Source organism: Lonchura striata, chromosome 1 (genome assembly GCF_050655825.1).
Source record: "Lonchura striata isolate lonStrDom1 chromosome 1, ASM5065582v1, whole genome shotgun sequence".
In the NCBI taxonomy this organism is placed as follows: domain Eukaryota; kingdom Metazoa; phylum Chordata; class Aves; order Passeriformes; family Estrildidae; genus Lonchura; species Lonchura striata.
In genome coordinates this window covers 6,751,661-6,766,423 of record NC_140703.1, presented here as the reverse complement: position 1 = coordinate 6,766,423, position 14,763 = coordinate 6,751,661, and positions in this window count along the sequence as shown.

The following is a 14,763-nucleotide window of genomic DNA, read 5'->3' as shown; positions in this document are numbered from 1 at the left end:
GGCAGCATATATCTGGGAGCTTGGGCTCATGAAGGATCTCATCCTAATTTCTGCAAAACAGATTTCTCCCAGCCTCACAGTGAGGTCAGCAGAGAATATATGCATAGACTCCTGAAATGAATTTTAAAGACAGTGTATGAGCAGGAAGCTTCTATTACATGAATCCTGTTATTGCAGCTTGAGTCAAGGAAAAATCTACTAAGGAGTTTCTGCAGCACCCTCACCGAGGAGAATATTTTGGTATATATTTATTGAATTCAGCAATAGATACTTTATTTAGGATTTTAACAGTGCATTACTAAGTTTCATTTTTGGACGCTGACTAATGATTCTGAATTTTAATACATTGTGTCATATCTAATGCTTCATTTTGCTATGACCTCAACTGTCTTGACACAAGGGGCAGTTTATAAATATTCTGTGTCACTCTATAACAAAATAGATCTGCATAATTTCTAAGACAATGAGCTACCTAGGATAATTTGAGACATTTATTAAAGAAAAGCTTCTTCATTTATAGATGTTTTATAATTCCTTTTTCTTCTTATGACAGAGGATTTCCTTATTTAAAACCCAATGTGCTCCATAATGAAGGTTCTGTTCCACACTGAAAAATAACCCTATGGCAAAGATAGGTCCCTAAGGTCAGGTCTGTTCAATAGATGTAGATTATTGTTTCTCATTATTTTTTAAAAATATTTTTAAAAAGTTATTTTACAACAGTATTACCTGCAAAAACTCCAGGAAAAATCTTTGGCTCTCTTTTCAAAGGACATTGAGCTGTTTTCATTGCTTTTGAGTGTAATTCAGGCATTCCTACATTCAGGTTCTGGTGAACACAATTTTACACCTTAATTTTAAAACATCTGTAGATAATATATGGGCAGCATAGTTTGTTTGCTTGTGCTCACCTGTGACATGAATGGCTGTAGTTCCTGCTTCAGTATCTCAAAGATGTGAGGAAGGCAGGGGGAAAGGAAGTAAGAGCATGAAAACACATTCATTCTGAGTTGTTTGGGCTAGTAAAGTGTTATTAAATCTTAATGAACATCACCTACAACATACTTCTGCTTTGTTTTGTAAAACCCTCATTTTTTTTACAGGAGTGAGAGGGTTTTATTTCTTACAGAGATTTCACATTAGGCTCATAAAGCTCATAATACTGGAAATTCCAATATTGTAAAAGAGATTAAAACTTACAACAAAAAGACGCAGTTCTGGCTCAAATGGATCTTGTACAATTGAGATCCAATAAGCTTGATGCAGGGTTTTTGCATTTACAGTTTTGTGCATTTCGTTTTCTTATTATAAACCCAGTGAAAAATATATCAGTGGTGCTTAGTACTACTTTTATTTCCAAGATAAAGGCTAGAAATGCACTACCACAATTAGATAATGGTGCTTATGAAGCTGGAACACGGTATATGAAGCTGGGCCATGCGATATTATGCTGGGCCATGCTATATGAAGCTGGAACATGTGATATGAAGCTGGACCATGCTAAATGAAGCTGGGCCATGCGATATGAAGCTGGGCCGTAATATTGTGCTGGGCAATGCGATATGAAGCCGGGCCATGCGATATGAAGCCGGGCCATGCAATATTATGGGGGGCCATGTGATATTATGAGGGGCCATGGTATATTATGGGGGGCAATGCGATATTATGGGGGGCCATGCTATATGAAGCAGGCCCATTTGATATTATGGGTACCCATGCGATATTATGGGGGCCCATGCGATATTATGGGGGGCCATGCTATATGAAGCCGGCCCATGCGATATTATGGGGGCCCATGCCATATTATGGGGGCCCATGCGATATTATGGGGGCCCATGCGATATTATGGGGGGCCATGCTATATGAAGCCGGCCCATGCGATATTATGGGGGCCCATGCGATATTATGGGGGCCCATGCGATATTATGGGGGCCCATGTGATATTATGGGGGCCCATGCGATATTATGGGGGGCCATGCTATATGAAGCCGGCCCATGCTATATGAAGCCGGCCCATGCGATATTATGGGGGGCCATGTGATATTATGGGGACCCATGCGATATTTTGGGGGCCCATGCGATATTATGGGGGGCCATGCGATATCATGGGGGCCCATGCGATATTATGGGGGCCCATGCTATATTATGGGGGGCCATGCTATATGAAGCCAGCCCATTCAATATTATGGGGGCCCATGCAATATTATGGGGGCCCATGCGATATTATGGGGGCCCATGCGATATTATGGGGGCCCATTTGATATTATGGGGGCCCATGCGATATTATGGGGGGCCATGTGATATTATGGGGACCCATGCGATATTATGGGGGGCCATGCGATATTATGGGGGCCCATGCTATATTATGGGGGGCCATGCTATATGAAGCCGGCCCATTCAATATTATGGGGGCCCATTCGATATTATGGGGGCCCATGCGATATTATGGGGGGCCATGCGATATTATGGGGGGCCATGCTATATTATGGGGGGCCATGCTATATGAAGCCGGCCCATGCGATATTATGGGGGGCCATGCTATATGAAGCCGGCCCATGCGATATTATGGGGGCCCATTTGATATTATGGGGGCCCATGCGATATTATGGGGGGCCATGCGATATTATGGGGGCCCATGCTATATTATGTGGGGCCATGCGATATTTTGGGGGCCCATGCGATATTATGGGGGCCCATGCTATATTATGGGGGCCCATGCGATATTATGGGGGCCCATGCGATATTATGGGGGGCCATGCGATATTATGGGGGGCCATGCGATATTATGGGGGCCCATGTGATATCATGGGGGCCCATGCGATATTATGGGGGCCCATGCTATATTATGGGGGGCCATGCTATATGAAGCCGGCCCATTCAATATTATGGGGGCCCATTCAATATTATGGGGGCCCATGCTATATTATGGGGGGCCATGCGATATTATGGGGGGCCATGCGATATTATGGGGGGCCATGCGATATTATGGGGGCCCATGCTATATTATGGGGGCCCATGCGATATTATGGGGGGCCATGCGATATTATGGGGGGCCATGCGATATTAGGGGGGCCCATGCGATATTATGGGGGCCCATGTGATATTATGGGGGCCCATGCGATATTATGGGGGCCCATGCGATATTATGGGGGGCCATGCGATATTATGGGGGCCCATGCTATATTATGGGGGCCCATGCGATATTATGGGGGGCCATGTGATATTATGGGGGCCCATGCGATATTATGGGGGCCCATGCTATATTATGGGGGGCCATGCGATATTATGGGGGGCCATGCGATATTATGGGGGCCCATGCTATATTATGGGGGCCCATGCGATATTATGGGGGGCCATGCGATATTATGGGGGGCCATGCGATATTTTGGGGGCCCATGCGATATTATGGGGGGCCATGCGATATTATGGGGGGCCATGCTATATGAAGCCGGCCCATTCGATATTATGGGGGGCCATGCGATATTATGGGGGCCCATGCGATATTATGGGGGCCCATGCGATATTATGGGGGGCCATGCTATATGAAGCCGGCCCATGCGATATTATGGGGGCCCATGCTATATTATGGGGGCCCATGCGATATTATGGGGGGCCATGCGATATCATGGGGGCCCATGCGATATTATGGGGGCCCATGCTATATTATGGGGGGCCATGCTATATGAAGCCGGCCCATTCAATATTATGGGGGGCCATGTGATATTATGGGGACCCATGCGATATTTTGGGGGCCCATGCGATATTATGGGGGGCCATGTGATATTATGGGGACCCATGCGATATTTTGGGGGCCCATGCGATATTTTGGGGGCCCATGCGATATTATGGGGGGCCATGCGATATTAGGGGGGCCCATGCGATATTATGGGGGCCCATGCTATATTATGGGGGCCCATGCTATATTATGGGGGCCCATGCGATATTATGGGGGGCCATGCGATATTATGGGGGGCCATGCGATATTATGGGGGGCCATGCTATATGAAGCCGGCCCATGCGATATTATGGGGGCCCATGCGATATTATGGGGGCCCATGCGATATTATGGGGGCCCATGCGATATTATGGGGGGCCATGCTATATGAAGCCGGGCCAGGCAATATTATGGGGGCCATGCTATATTAAGCCGCCCCAGGCGATATGAAGCTGGGTCATGCTATATGAAGCTGGGTCATGCGATAGTATGCTGGGCCATGCTATATAAAGCTGGGCCATGTGATATTATGGTGGGCCATGCTGTATAGAGCTTGGCCTTGCGATATTATGCTGGGCCATGCTATATGAAGCTGGGCCATGCTATATGAAGTATCTTAAGTTAGTTCACCCTTATTTAATTTTTGACTACACTTTCAATCATGATGAATGAATTCTGTTTCCAAAGACAACACTTTGCTTTGCATAGAATTTATGTTAAAAATAATAATTTTTCTAACCTAACATCATATCTACTTGCTTCAGTTTTTAGTTGAGGGTTTGTTTCTTCTGATGATCTGACTCCTCTAACTCAGAACATAAACTCTTTCTAAAATTTGGGGTGCTTAACTGTTGCAGTAAAATGTTGATCTAGGCAGTTCTTTCTCCTCTACTGAGATTATTAAGATTTAAAAGTTTTCCTTATTATACATAAGAAAAAAATATAAAATTTTTGAAGTCAATGTTACAATGATATCAGAAAATTAGAAAGTACTTCAGAACAAAGCCTATTCAGGACAAATGTTATTTTATGGCTGCAATTCTTTATTCTGTGACGACAAATGTAAACAGTCAGTACTCAATTTTCTACTCTTGCTCTTCTGTATGAAGGTAAGCATAAATCAAATCCCATTTTATAGTTTATAAGTCTGTCTCCATTTTGTTTAGCATAGCCTTCTGGCATCCCTTCTGGCATCCTAGGTTTTTGTTTGTTAAGGTGCTGTAAGTATTTACTTAATGTGACCTATTACACATTTTGACATCCTGCATGCACCCTCTTTGGGTTGCAAAAGTGTTAACTAGCAATTCTTTCATGCTGAATTTTTGGCATGCTGGTATGAACAGGTGGGACTGATGTGAAGAAGTCTGGAGGTTAAAAGGATATTCTTTTCAGCAGGAAAATGCCTCCTGTGGAGCTGAAGGCTGCCAAGTAACTGAAGTGGCAGTTGTTGCCTAGTTAGCTGTCCTATCACCCTGCGACTAGGAATAATGCCATCTAAGCAGATGGTTATAATGCAACTTGGTAGCCAATGTTTGTGTATTCACAACTACTGGTTGAAGTTGAAGATTTCATATTTTAACCAGGAGGATCCATCCATCCAATGCTTTCATGCATAAGGTTTGAGGATGAGGTTTCCCCTATGCTTCATCTCACAGCTGCTCTGAACTACTCTCAGAATTAATCTCTTTTCCACCATGTCCCTTTTCACAGCCAATACTACTCAATGCATGCCTGTTAAAAACACCACATATCAATAAAATGTGTTTACTATAGTCAGAAAAAAACCTGGCCTTCCCTGGAGTGATTATTTGAATAATGGATGTAAGAGAGATTATGAAAGGCAAATAAAATAGTTGCTGTCCTGAGTTTGCTCACAAGGAGCTTAGAACCATGGAAGCAAGGCTAAATTGCTATTCTATATGACTCAAAACAACTCTCTGGGGCATGGTTTTGGAGAAAGAAACAAGAAACATACCCCTGGAAGTGTTTAATTTTGTTCTGTGTCTCCTTTAGGGGAAGTTGCCAGTACCAGCAAATCATCTTTTTGATCACTTTGGGGAACAGTGCAGGCTCTGTCCTTCCCCCATTGCCTCCTATCCTTCCCTGTCCCCTCAGGAAGAGAATAACTGCAAATGGCAAACACAGCTGAGCAGCTGCTGGGAATGAGGCAGCAGCGAGGAAGCCAAGCCCATGCTGAGTGGAGAAGAGCAGTGCTGGTGCTGGAAGCAGCCACACAGAATCCAGTCCAGCATGTGAGAGATGAAGTAATATTTTCCTGGAGTCAAAAGCTTAAAAAAAAAAAAAAAAAAAAAAAAAAAAAAGCAAAGAATTAATGTTGTTGGTTTTGTTCTCTTATCTATGTTTCTTCTCTTTTGTTCTGTTATCCGTGTTCTGGATTTGCTCTAGTTGAGCTGCTGAGTGTTGTTGTGAACTGGGAGAGGAGTGTGGTGTCCAAAAAGGAAATAAGATGGGAGGGGACCTGACAGAAAAGTAGGCAGTGGGAAGAGAATGTAGGTTCTTGAGTACCCATCCAGTGGGAAAGGGGACAGGGACCAGCCCCAGCCAGGAAAGGATATAAAATGCAGCTATTTTATTGGAGTATTTGACACTGAGGGGAGTTCAACACACACAGCTCAGCTGAATCCTTACAAGTAAACAGTTTTCTTTTGCTCCAAGGATTTTGTCCCCATTTAATTTTACCTAAAATTTGATCATTTCTAAGAAGCAGAATGAGGGGGAACAGTCCATATTGTGGAGCCACATGGAATTTGACCCAGCAGAGCAGAGAAGTCTGATGCAGCGGCATGGGACAGAATTGAACCAGCCTCATCAGCCACACAGAATTAAATCAAGGTGGTGAACACTTTTCATGTGTAAAGTACCTTTTCTTTTTGTATACTTTTGCTATTAACATTGCTGTTATTACCAGGCATTTCTTATTCCATTGCTGTTTGCTTTCAGTAAATTTTATCTTAAACCATAGCCTTTGCCTTTGGCCCTCTCTGACTGGAGAGGGTGGGAGGGAGTGGCTTCTTTGCAGTTTAATTTCCAGGTGGTATTAAACCATTACAGTTCTTCATTTTAGATTTCCGCAAGATGCTCATAAATTAAGCAGAAACACAGCCCATTCACAGAGAACATCCTAATGTAATAAAATTTCAATACATTGGAATGTCACAAGAACTACAGAAGAAATCAACAACAATATAATCAGCCATGCATTAAAAAATACCGTGTTTTAAAGACGAGCTCAGCTAATTTTTCTGACAAGCCTTGGTGAGGCATGTTTGCTTGTACTAATACTCATTTTTATCTCATAACTGAGTCATAAGTGAGTCCATGTTATTCAGAAAAATTTAAATATTTAAGAAAAACTACAGAAGACATGGACATCTGAAAGGCAGGTCCAGGAGCACATGGAATGGCTTTTGAGCTTCACAGACCAATATAAATATTTTGTAACACATGAGAAATTACTTTCTTTGGCAGCTCTTCACAGAAGCAAGTATAACTAATGTTAGTGATATTTGAAGCAAAGGGAAGAAATATAAGAGGAAAATAAAATGTGGTCTAGAAAGTCAACATACTCTGCGTTTGCATTCAAGAGCATGCAAGAATATTAAAAGGGAGTCATAAAAAAGCCAGGGAAAACATTTCTATCACCTAAAAAATACAAAAAAAAAAAAAAACCTACATTTAAAATTGTGGACAAGAGTGTCATTAGCATAATTGATACTGCATTCAATAAATCTATTAATATTACTGGAATAAGCATCCAAAAGATCAAAACTAAAGAGCATAGATCTACAGTGTGTTAGCAGGAGGAAAAAGGAGGGAAAATTTAGGATTCTATAAGCTTTGCTTACTGCAGTGAGGAAAGGAATAGATGACAATATCTTGATGCTTTTTGTTTCAAAGACAAGAACAATTAAATGTCACAGAAAAAAAACAAAGGAATTCAATAATATTTCAGAAGAAAATTAGATCTGTTTTCCTGATGTTGGCTTTCTGGGACTTAGAGAAAGGTACTGAAAACCAATAAGATATGAGATTGGACCTGAGGAATATGAAAGATTTGAAAGATTGATAAATTTAATACTAGTATATTTAGAAGTGGCATAAGCAATAGGTCTCATTCAGGAAGAACTTGCAGAATTAAATGAGACAGTATGGAATTGATATAAAGATAAAAAAGAGAACTAAAGAAAGACTGAGTGATAAAACTCCAGGCAACACAGGGTATGATTGTGGAAAAAACAATAATTTAATCAAAAATAAAGAAAATTAGAATTGATCATATTCTTAGAAGCCTGAATGGAAATAAGCTATTTGAGACACTGACAAGATAAATTTTGTTGACTTATACAAGGAGATAAGTACATCCTTAAGCAGTGTCTACTTTATAATTAGCCAGAAAATATCAGTCTCAGAACACACTTTTCCTTTTACTTTTTTTGTTTGGATGAGTATTAGCTGTAAAAATATAACAACATATTTTGCAACTAAAAAACAGAAAACAGTATTACCCAGAAATAATTGACAACACACCAATAAATTAAAGAAAAAATGTAAGGAATTGAAATAAGAGAAATGTTTTTAGTGAGTAAGGGATGAGTGAACTCTCCTCAATGCCCTGCCTGGCGTGCAGTTAAACTTGTACTAAGGGTGAGGTCTAAAATACATGTTTTGGCACAAAGGAAGAAGTAACAATGTCTTAAATGGATGAGATGGCCAAAATCTCTCCTAGGTCTAGAAGTGTTCAAGGACAACTTGCAAAATTAAGTTTGCAGGATTCCGCCATAAATATTTACAGATTTTTCCTCCCATCCGTCCTCCCCTCCCCCTCCCCAAAAAAACTGTTTGAAAACTTAAGGAATTAAAGTTTCAAATTAATCTGATGGACATGTAATCTCTTTCATATTGTTAATCTAGATTCTGCCACGAGGACATCAGATCAAAACAGGTTTTGTTTTCTTTTTTTTCCTCCATATAAATTTGAGTAACCCATTTTATGCAAGTCATTTTGAAAAATCACTTCAATTTGCTTAATTTATAAATATATCCATATTTAAGCATTTAAGGATTAAGAATTTTGCTTACATTTGTGGTGAAGAACTTAAATAAGAACTTTCAATTAAAAATTTTAAGGGTAAAATACTATTGCAGTGTAGTCATAATGCTCAGCACCAGTTACATACAGTGATCAAAAAGATGACTTGAAGAGTGAGTCACACTGAAAAGAACAAGATTTGTTCTCACTTTTTAGCAAGAAGTTGGAATGCTCAGCCTTGGAAGGGAAGTGTGTAGTTTTTCCTTAGATCCTTCTTGCTTTCTGTTTTTAAAATCTCACTTGATACTGTCTCTGGAACTGGACAATATTTATTTTCAGTTTCAGTATATTGGACCAATTAGTTATACAATGGAAGTAGGCAGTTCTGAAGATACAAAATAATAATATAAAGTAAAACAGTGCTGTATTATTCAACTAAGAATAATAAGTATGATATAGAAATATGAGGAAACTGGTATAAAGAATTTATAGCAGATACTGAGTTTATCAAACAGGGCTGAAAAGATACAGAACAATAAAGAGAATAACTGAATAGCAAATATATAGATGAGGGAGGAGTTGTCGAGTGGTGCTTTGGGGGTTTTTAGTATTGTTTTAATAAATAAAGTGCTAGAAGAGATTACTTATTGTTTATATTCAACTTTCCAGAAAAAATCATTAAACTGGCACTAAGTAACCCCACAGATGTCCTTTTTTTTTAAATTCTTATTACTACTAATATAGATTTATTCGGGATAGTTTTGATTTGATGATCACAGGACATCACAGAAAAACATGGAAAATGGAAGTCACATGTGAGGAGATTTACAGAGAAATATTAAGGGAAACATAGCAAAGTCTCACTTGCACATGAAATTTATACCTATATCTTGGGCAATTCAGCTGTTCTGCAAGATTTGAAATTGCAGAATATAATTCCTGACAGCATTCCCTCTTCTTCAAAGTAATAAACAGAGAGAGGATGAGAATTGGATATATAGGGTGGGCTTTTTTGTTTGCTTGTTTGCTTTGAGGAAACATTAGAATTTCAACTTCATTAAGACTAAGTTGAAGCCAGGAACATCTAAAAGACAACAGGAGAGAGAGAGGAGGAGAAACAGCAGGGAGTGGAAAAAGACAAGACCTGTAATTCATGAAAAGAAAAATGTCTCCTCAGAGGAGACAAGAATAGTTGAGATTTACCTAATTTCAGGAATTGGTTATTAAAATTCAGAAGAATTTTTCCTTCTGAAGCTGCTTAGGTTTTAAACTTGCATTTATCTTCTTGCAATATGGACCATTTTTTCTTCTGACATATTTATGCATTTTTTTTATGACAAGTGAATAGTATTTATATTTATTTAGCACTGAAGCAATTATGTGATGTGGGCTTATAAATAGTAAAAGAATATTTATCAAAACAGGAATGAAAGCTACAGGCTTGCATTTTCTGTCAGCACAAATTATTTCTTCTGTTTACGATAAATATTTTTTATCCTCGTCACCTGGGAAATCAGACCCAGCCACACATCAGTAGTCTCAATAGCAATTCTGAGAAGGAAACATCTCTTTCTCTCTCTGTGATTAATAGCTGCCAAACAGAAAATAGACTGTTTTGGACCATATTAAAATCTTTCTTTGAAAATTTTGAATATTTACAGATTCAACATTGTCCTTCAGAACCATTGTTTAAAATTTCTACTTTACTTAAGGAATGTAGGTGTTGCTTCTCCTACAAACTGGACTGAGTATTATTCCTCATAGAAAGATGACAGATGATCAGACACAGAAGTGGACTTAACTCTTACTTTTCTTAAGGTGTGAATAGACATTTTCTGGTTATCTCTGAAAAAATGCTGTGGACTTCTGTAAGAAATGTTCTTTTAATTAGGTTTTGAAACTTCATGACTTCACTCTTGTGACCAGTGACTGGATTTGAGGAAATGGCATGAAGCTGAGTCAGGGGAGATTTGGGTTGGATATTGGGGAAAGGTTCTTCACCCAGAGGGTGGTTGGGCACTGGAATAGATTCCCCAGAGCTGTAGTCCCAGCACCAAACCTGACAGAGTTCAAGAAGAATTTAGATTGTTGGGCTGTCCTGTGCAGGGCCAGAAGTTGGACTTGATGATCGCTGTGGGTCCCTTCCAAATATTCTGTGATTCTATATTAAATGACATGAAGCTGTATTTGATTTTTTACCACAGTAGTTGACTCTGATTTAGGCATGTTAGGAGCAGTGACAACTGACCCAATGCAAGTAAATAGTTTAGGAATTCCTAGTGCACTAAGTCACCATGGCATTCTCTGAAGACAAAAGAAACAGGAAATTCGTATTTTTTTATAAAGATTTTATTTATCAAATCAGTGCAAAACTACTATTTAGTAAAGCAGGAGCAAGAGCAAAGAAAAAGCAAGCAAGCAAGCAAGCACTAGCCTCTCCTAGGCACAGACCATGGGGGCAGGTAAACCAGCTGATAAAAAAAAAAAAAACAAAAAAAAACCAACAACAACAACAACAACAACAACAAAAACTCTTTCTTTGCTTTTCACAAATCTGAGAGAAAATGCTGAGACTTTGCTGCATGGGATAACTAAAAAAGCTGATCTCTACTGTGCTTTCAGATTTTCACTCCATTAATTCAATGCTTCATGAGTGGGGCATCTAGAATCATTCCCTTTTCTTTTTAATTGAAATGCAAAGTATTGACTCACGTACTCTTAATAGGATTAAAGGATCCATCATTCCCCCCTGCCTAGCTGGGTAATTGTACAGATGTATGTTAATTAGCTTTGTGTCAGTGCTTGCATCTTCCACAGGTTCTGCTGTGCTTACTTGGCTGGGTATTCTGTGTTTTGAGGTCTGAGAAGAGGAAATTATTCACATGAAGTATTCAGATTTTTACTCTAAACCTTAGAAGTAAAAAAAAAAAAAAACATTTCTTAAAGTATTCATTCCTTTAATTTATACCTTTTAATACATCTTCCTCATTTTCCTCAAATCAATAATTCCTAGCAGGCAAGCAAGAATTTTTGCAATGTAAAGGTACATTTTAATGCATGGAAATAGAGAGATGACTAGATAATATTTATGGTTTCATTGTTGTAGTTGAGATGATGTAAGAACAGTCAGTCTGTTAAAGCATGTCACTTTTCCATTTTTAGGATTTTTTCCTTATGTATATACTCATGTTCATGAAGTTTGATCAAACACAACTAAAAAGGTAAATATGAGGATACACCAATATATCCCTATACATCCATTCTTTAAGAGTAGCCATAAAATATATAAAAAGAAGACTAAAATGAGACTGAACATGTGTCTCTAAATTCCATATGGTTTTTCATTTTGAAGGATGTCCTGTGTCGCTGTTGAGGCCGGGACAGGAATTAAGAGACTCCATCTTCAGAAGGCAAAGAATGATCTTTATTAAAAAAAAAAAAAACATCTCTCTTATAGAGAAGAACATCATGAACTTTAATCTCATTGGTCTTAAAGTAAAAACATTTCACCTGGTTGGTACACTGGACTTAGGTCAGTGTGCTAGAACATATCTATAAACAATATGAACAGAAAACATGATAATAGATTGTTTACATTCCTCCCAGACTTTTTCTCAGGCTTAGCCTGGCAGAAATCTCTCTTTTTCTCTCTGTCTGAACTGAGAATATCCACAGTCCTGAGACAGGTTTGTTTCAGTTGGCATTGAAATTTAAATTTCACTGATAACTTGGGGTCAGCTTTCAGAATCAGTTTGAAACCCAAATACCCATTTCTATACACTTCAATGTTTTTCTGAAGTTGTTATTTTGGATTATTTATGTTATGTTTATTTCACCATTTCAAATAGGATTCTGATGACAGAAAGTGCTGAACAACATGGTTGCATTTCTGAAAACCCTCAGGTAACTCTCCAGAAATAAAAAGAAGAATAGTGTGAATTATCTTTATATTTGAGAACAAGTCACAGATGGAGTGCTCAGAGTTCATCTTTTGGGATAATAATTAATTTGGAATTAATTATTTACTCAACAAAACAAGAAATTTTTACATGGAATTTTAAGACTTTTTATGTATTTTTTGTGTTTGATAGAACTGGAGCATTTGGTGAAAAAGAAAGAAATTCAGTATTTGAAATTATTCTGTATAGCTTTAGAAAACTGTACTTCAAAAACATTCCCTCAAAAAACTGGAATCACTGGGGATCAAGTCCTTGAAAACTAGTCAGATACTTCTCTTTTCTGCTTTTTTCTGCTTGTTTTCCCCATTTACACCTCCTATTTTTCCCCAAGGTTCTTTATTATTTTATTTCTGCTCTCACCCATAACCAGTGCTCAACATTTCACTCTTCTATTTTTGTATGGCTGAGTTGTATGTTTCATTTTATCCAAAGTGAGCGACACTTTTGAACACAATGCTCACAACATCAGTTTAGATCTCTGCAAGCCTTGTGGCTTGTATTATATACATAATATTACAGCAGATCTGGTCTGTACTTGGCAGGAAATGAATATCTGTTCAGCCTCAAGCTGTACCTTCAGGAAGGGGTCTATCACGCATGGTCAATCTACAGTCAGGAATATTTTTGTCCCAATAAGGAATTGTTTTTGTAAGGATTTATTCTAACAAGTAACTCAGGACAAAATAATGCAAAACGAAATATAATGAGGATAATTTAAAAATACTACATAAAATCACATACACATGGCATGAATTCAGAATGGAAGTGTTCTTTGCCTAGCTTTCGTTAGATAATTTAGGAATTAATAATAATACTAGTAATAAAGACTGTCTTCATGAAGAAGCATAGACAAGTTTAAGTTATTCCTACTCTATTCCAAATTCACAAGAGTCCCTACTATTAGAAACTCCTAGAATTAAATGGTTGTTGTCGATCCCTTCCAACTGAAACAGGTTATTCTAAACTGCATAATCGCAGCAGTGTGATATTATGTCAGAGTCTTTTGTATCTGTCCCATCTCTGAACAATTCTACATATAGAGTAAAGATTTAAAAATATTCTAAAAAGTTAAGTATAGTGAAGGTTGTTCAGTGGAGTGAGTATATATTCATAGTGCCAAAAAGGAAAGACAGCAATAAAGTAGATAAAAACCACAAAGCAGTAATAATGCATTGAAATCTAATATTCGTATTCCCACAAATGCTATCTATAACTTTATTCACTTGATATAAACAGCAGGTTGGTGAGACAGGCCAATTTCAGTGTGTAGTATTGAAATGCTACACAGCTGAAAAATTCATAAGCAAGAGGACGTTTTGGCCCAAACCCTAAAATATTTCTCAAAAAAGCATAATAAGTAGGACCTCTAAGGATGTATTTATACACTATCCATATATTCAAGATCAGAATTTCTCCCTGAAAAGAATAAAAAAAGAGAAGCCTTTTTTTTTTTTTTAGTAGTAGTATATGTGAAAAAAGGGAACCGAAGCGCAGTGAGAAGAGTGGCTGAAAGGTGCTGATCTTTCACAAGTGATAACCTCATCAAAATGATTCTCTGACCAGAGGAAAGCAGTCACTTTCAGTTATTATGCATCACAACTGTACTGAGGGGAGGCACATTTCACTAAAACACTGTTCTCTGGCAGGAGGATACTGTGGTCCCCATGAACACAAGGTGCACAATGGAACTCCAGGTGCAGCAGGATGTAAAAAGGCTGAAGAGTTAATGAAGACCAAGCAGTGGCAGCACAGGGCTCTCTCCAGAAAGTCATTTTGCCTTGATTGTTGTTGCCTACAGCAAACCTGCATTGCATGACTGCATAGTTATCTCTGAACGAGCTGGTTTGAGGCTCATACAGCATTATGTACTGCAGCCATAGTGCATGGAAAGCCTCTTGGCACTTAAATGAGATAATAACTGAGAAAGATCAGTTTGCTGTAGTCTATCAGCATATGCTACCAGGAGATTAAAATCACACATGCGTCTATTCATGTAGCTTAGTATTCAGTAATGCTTTATTTAGAAAGGAATGAATAAC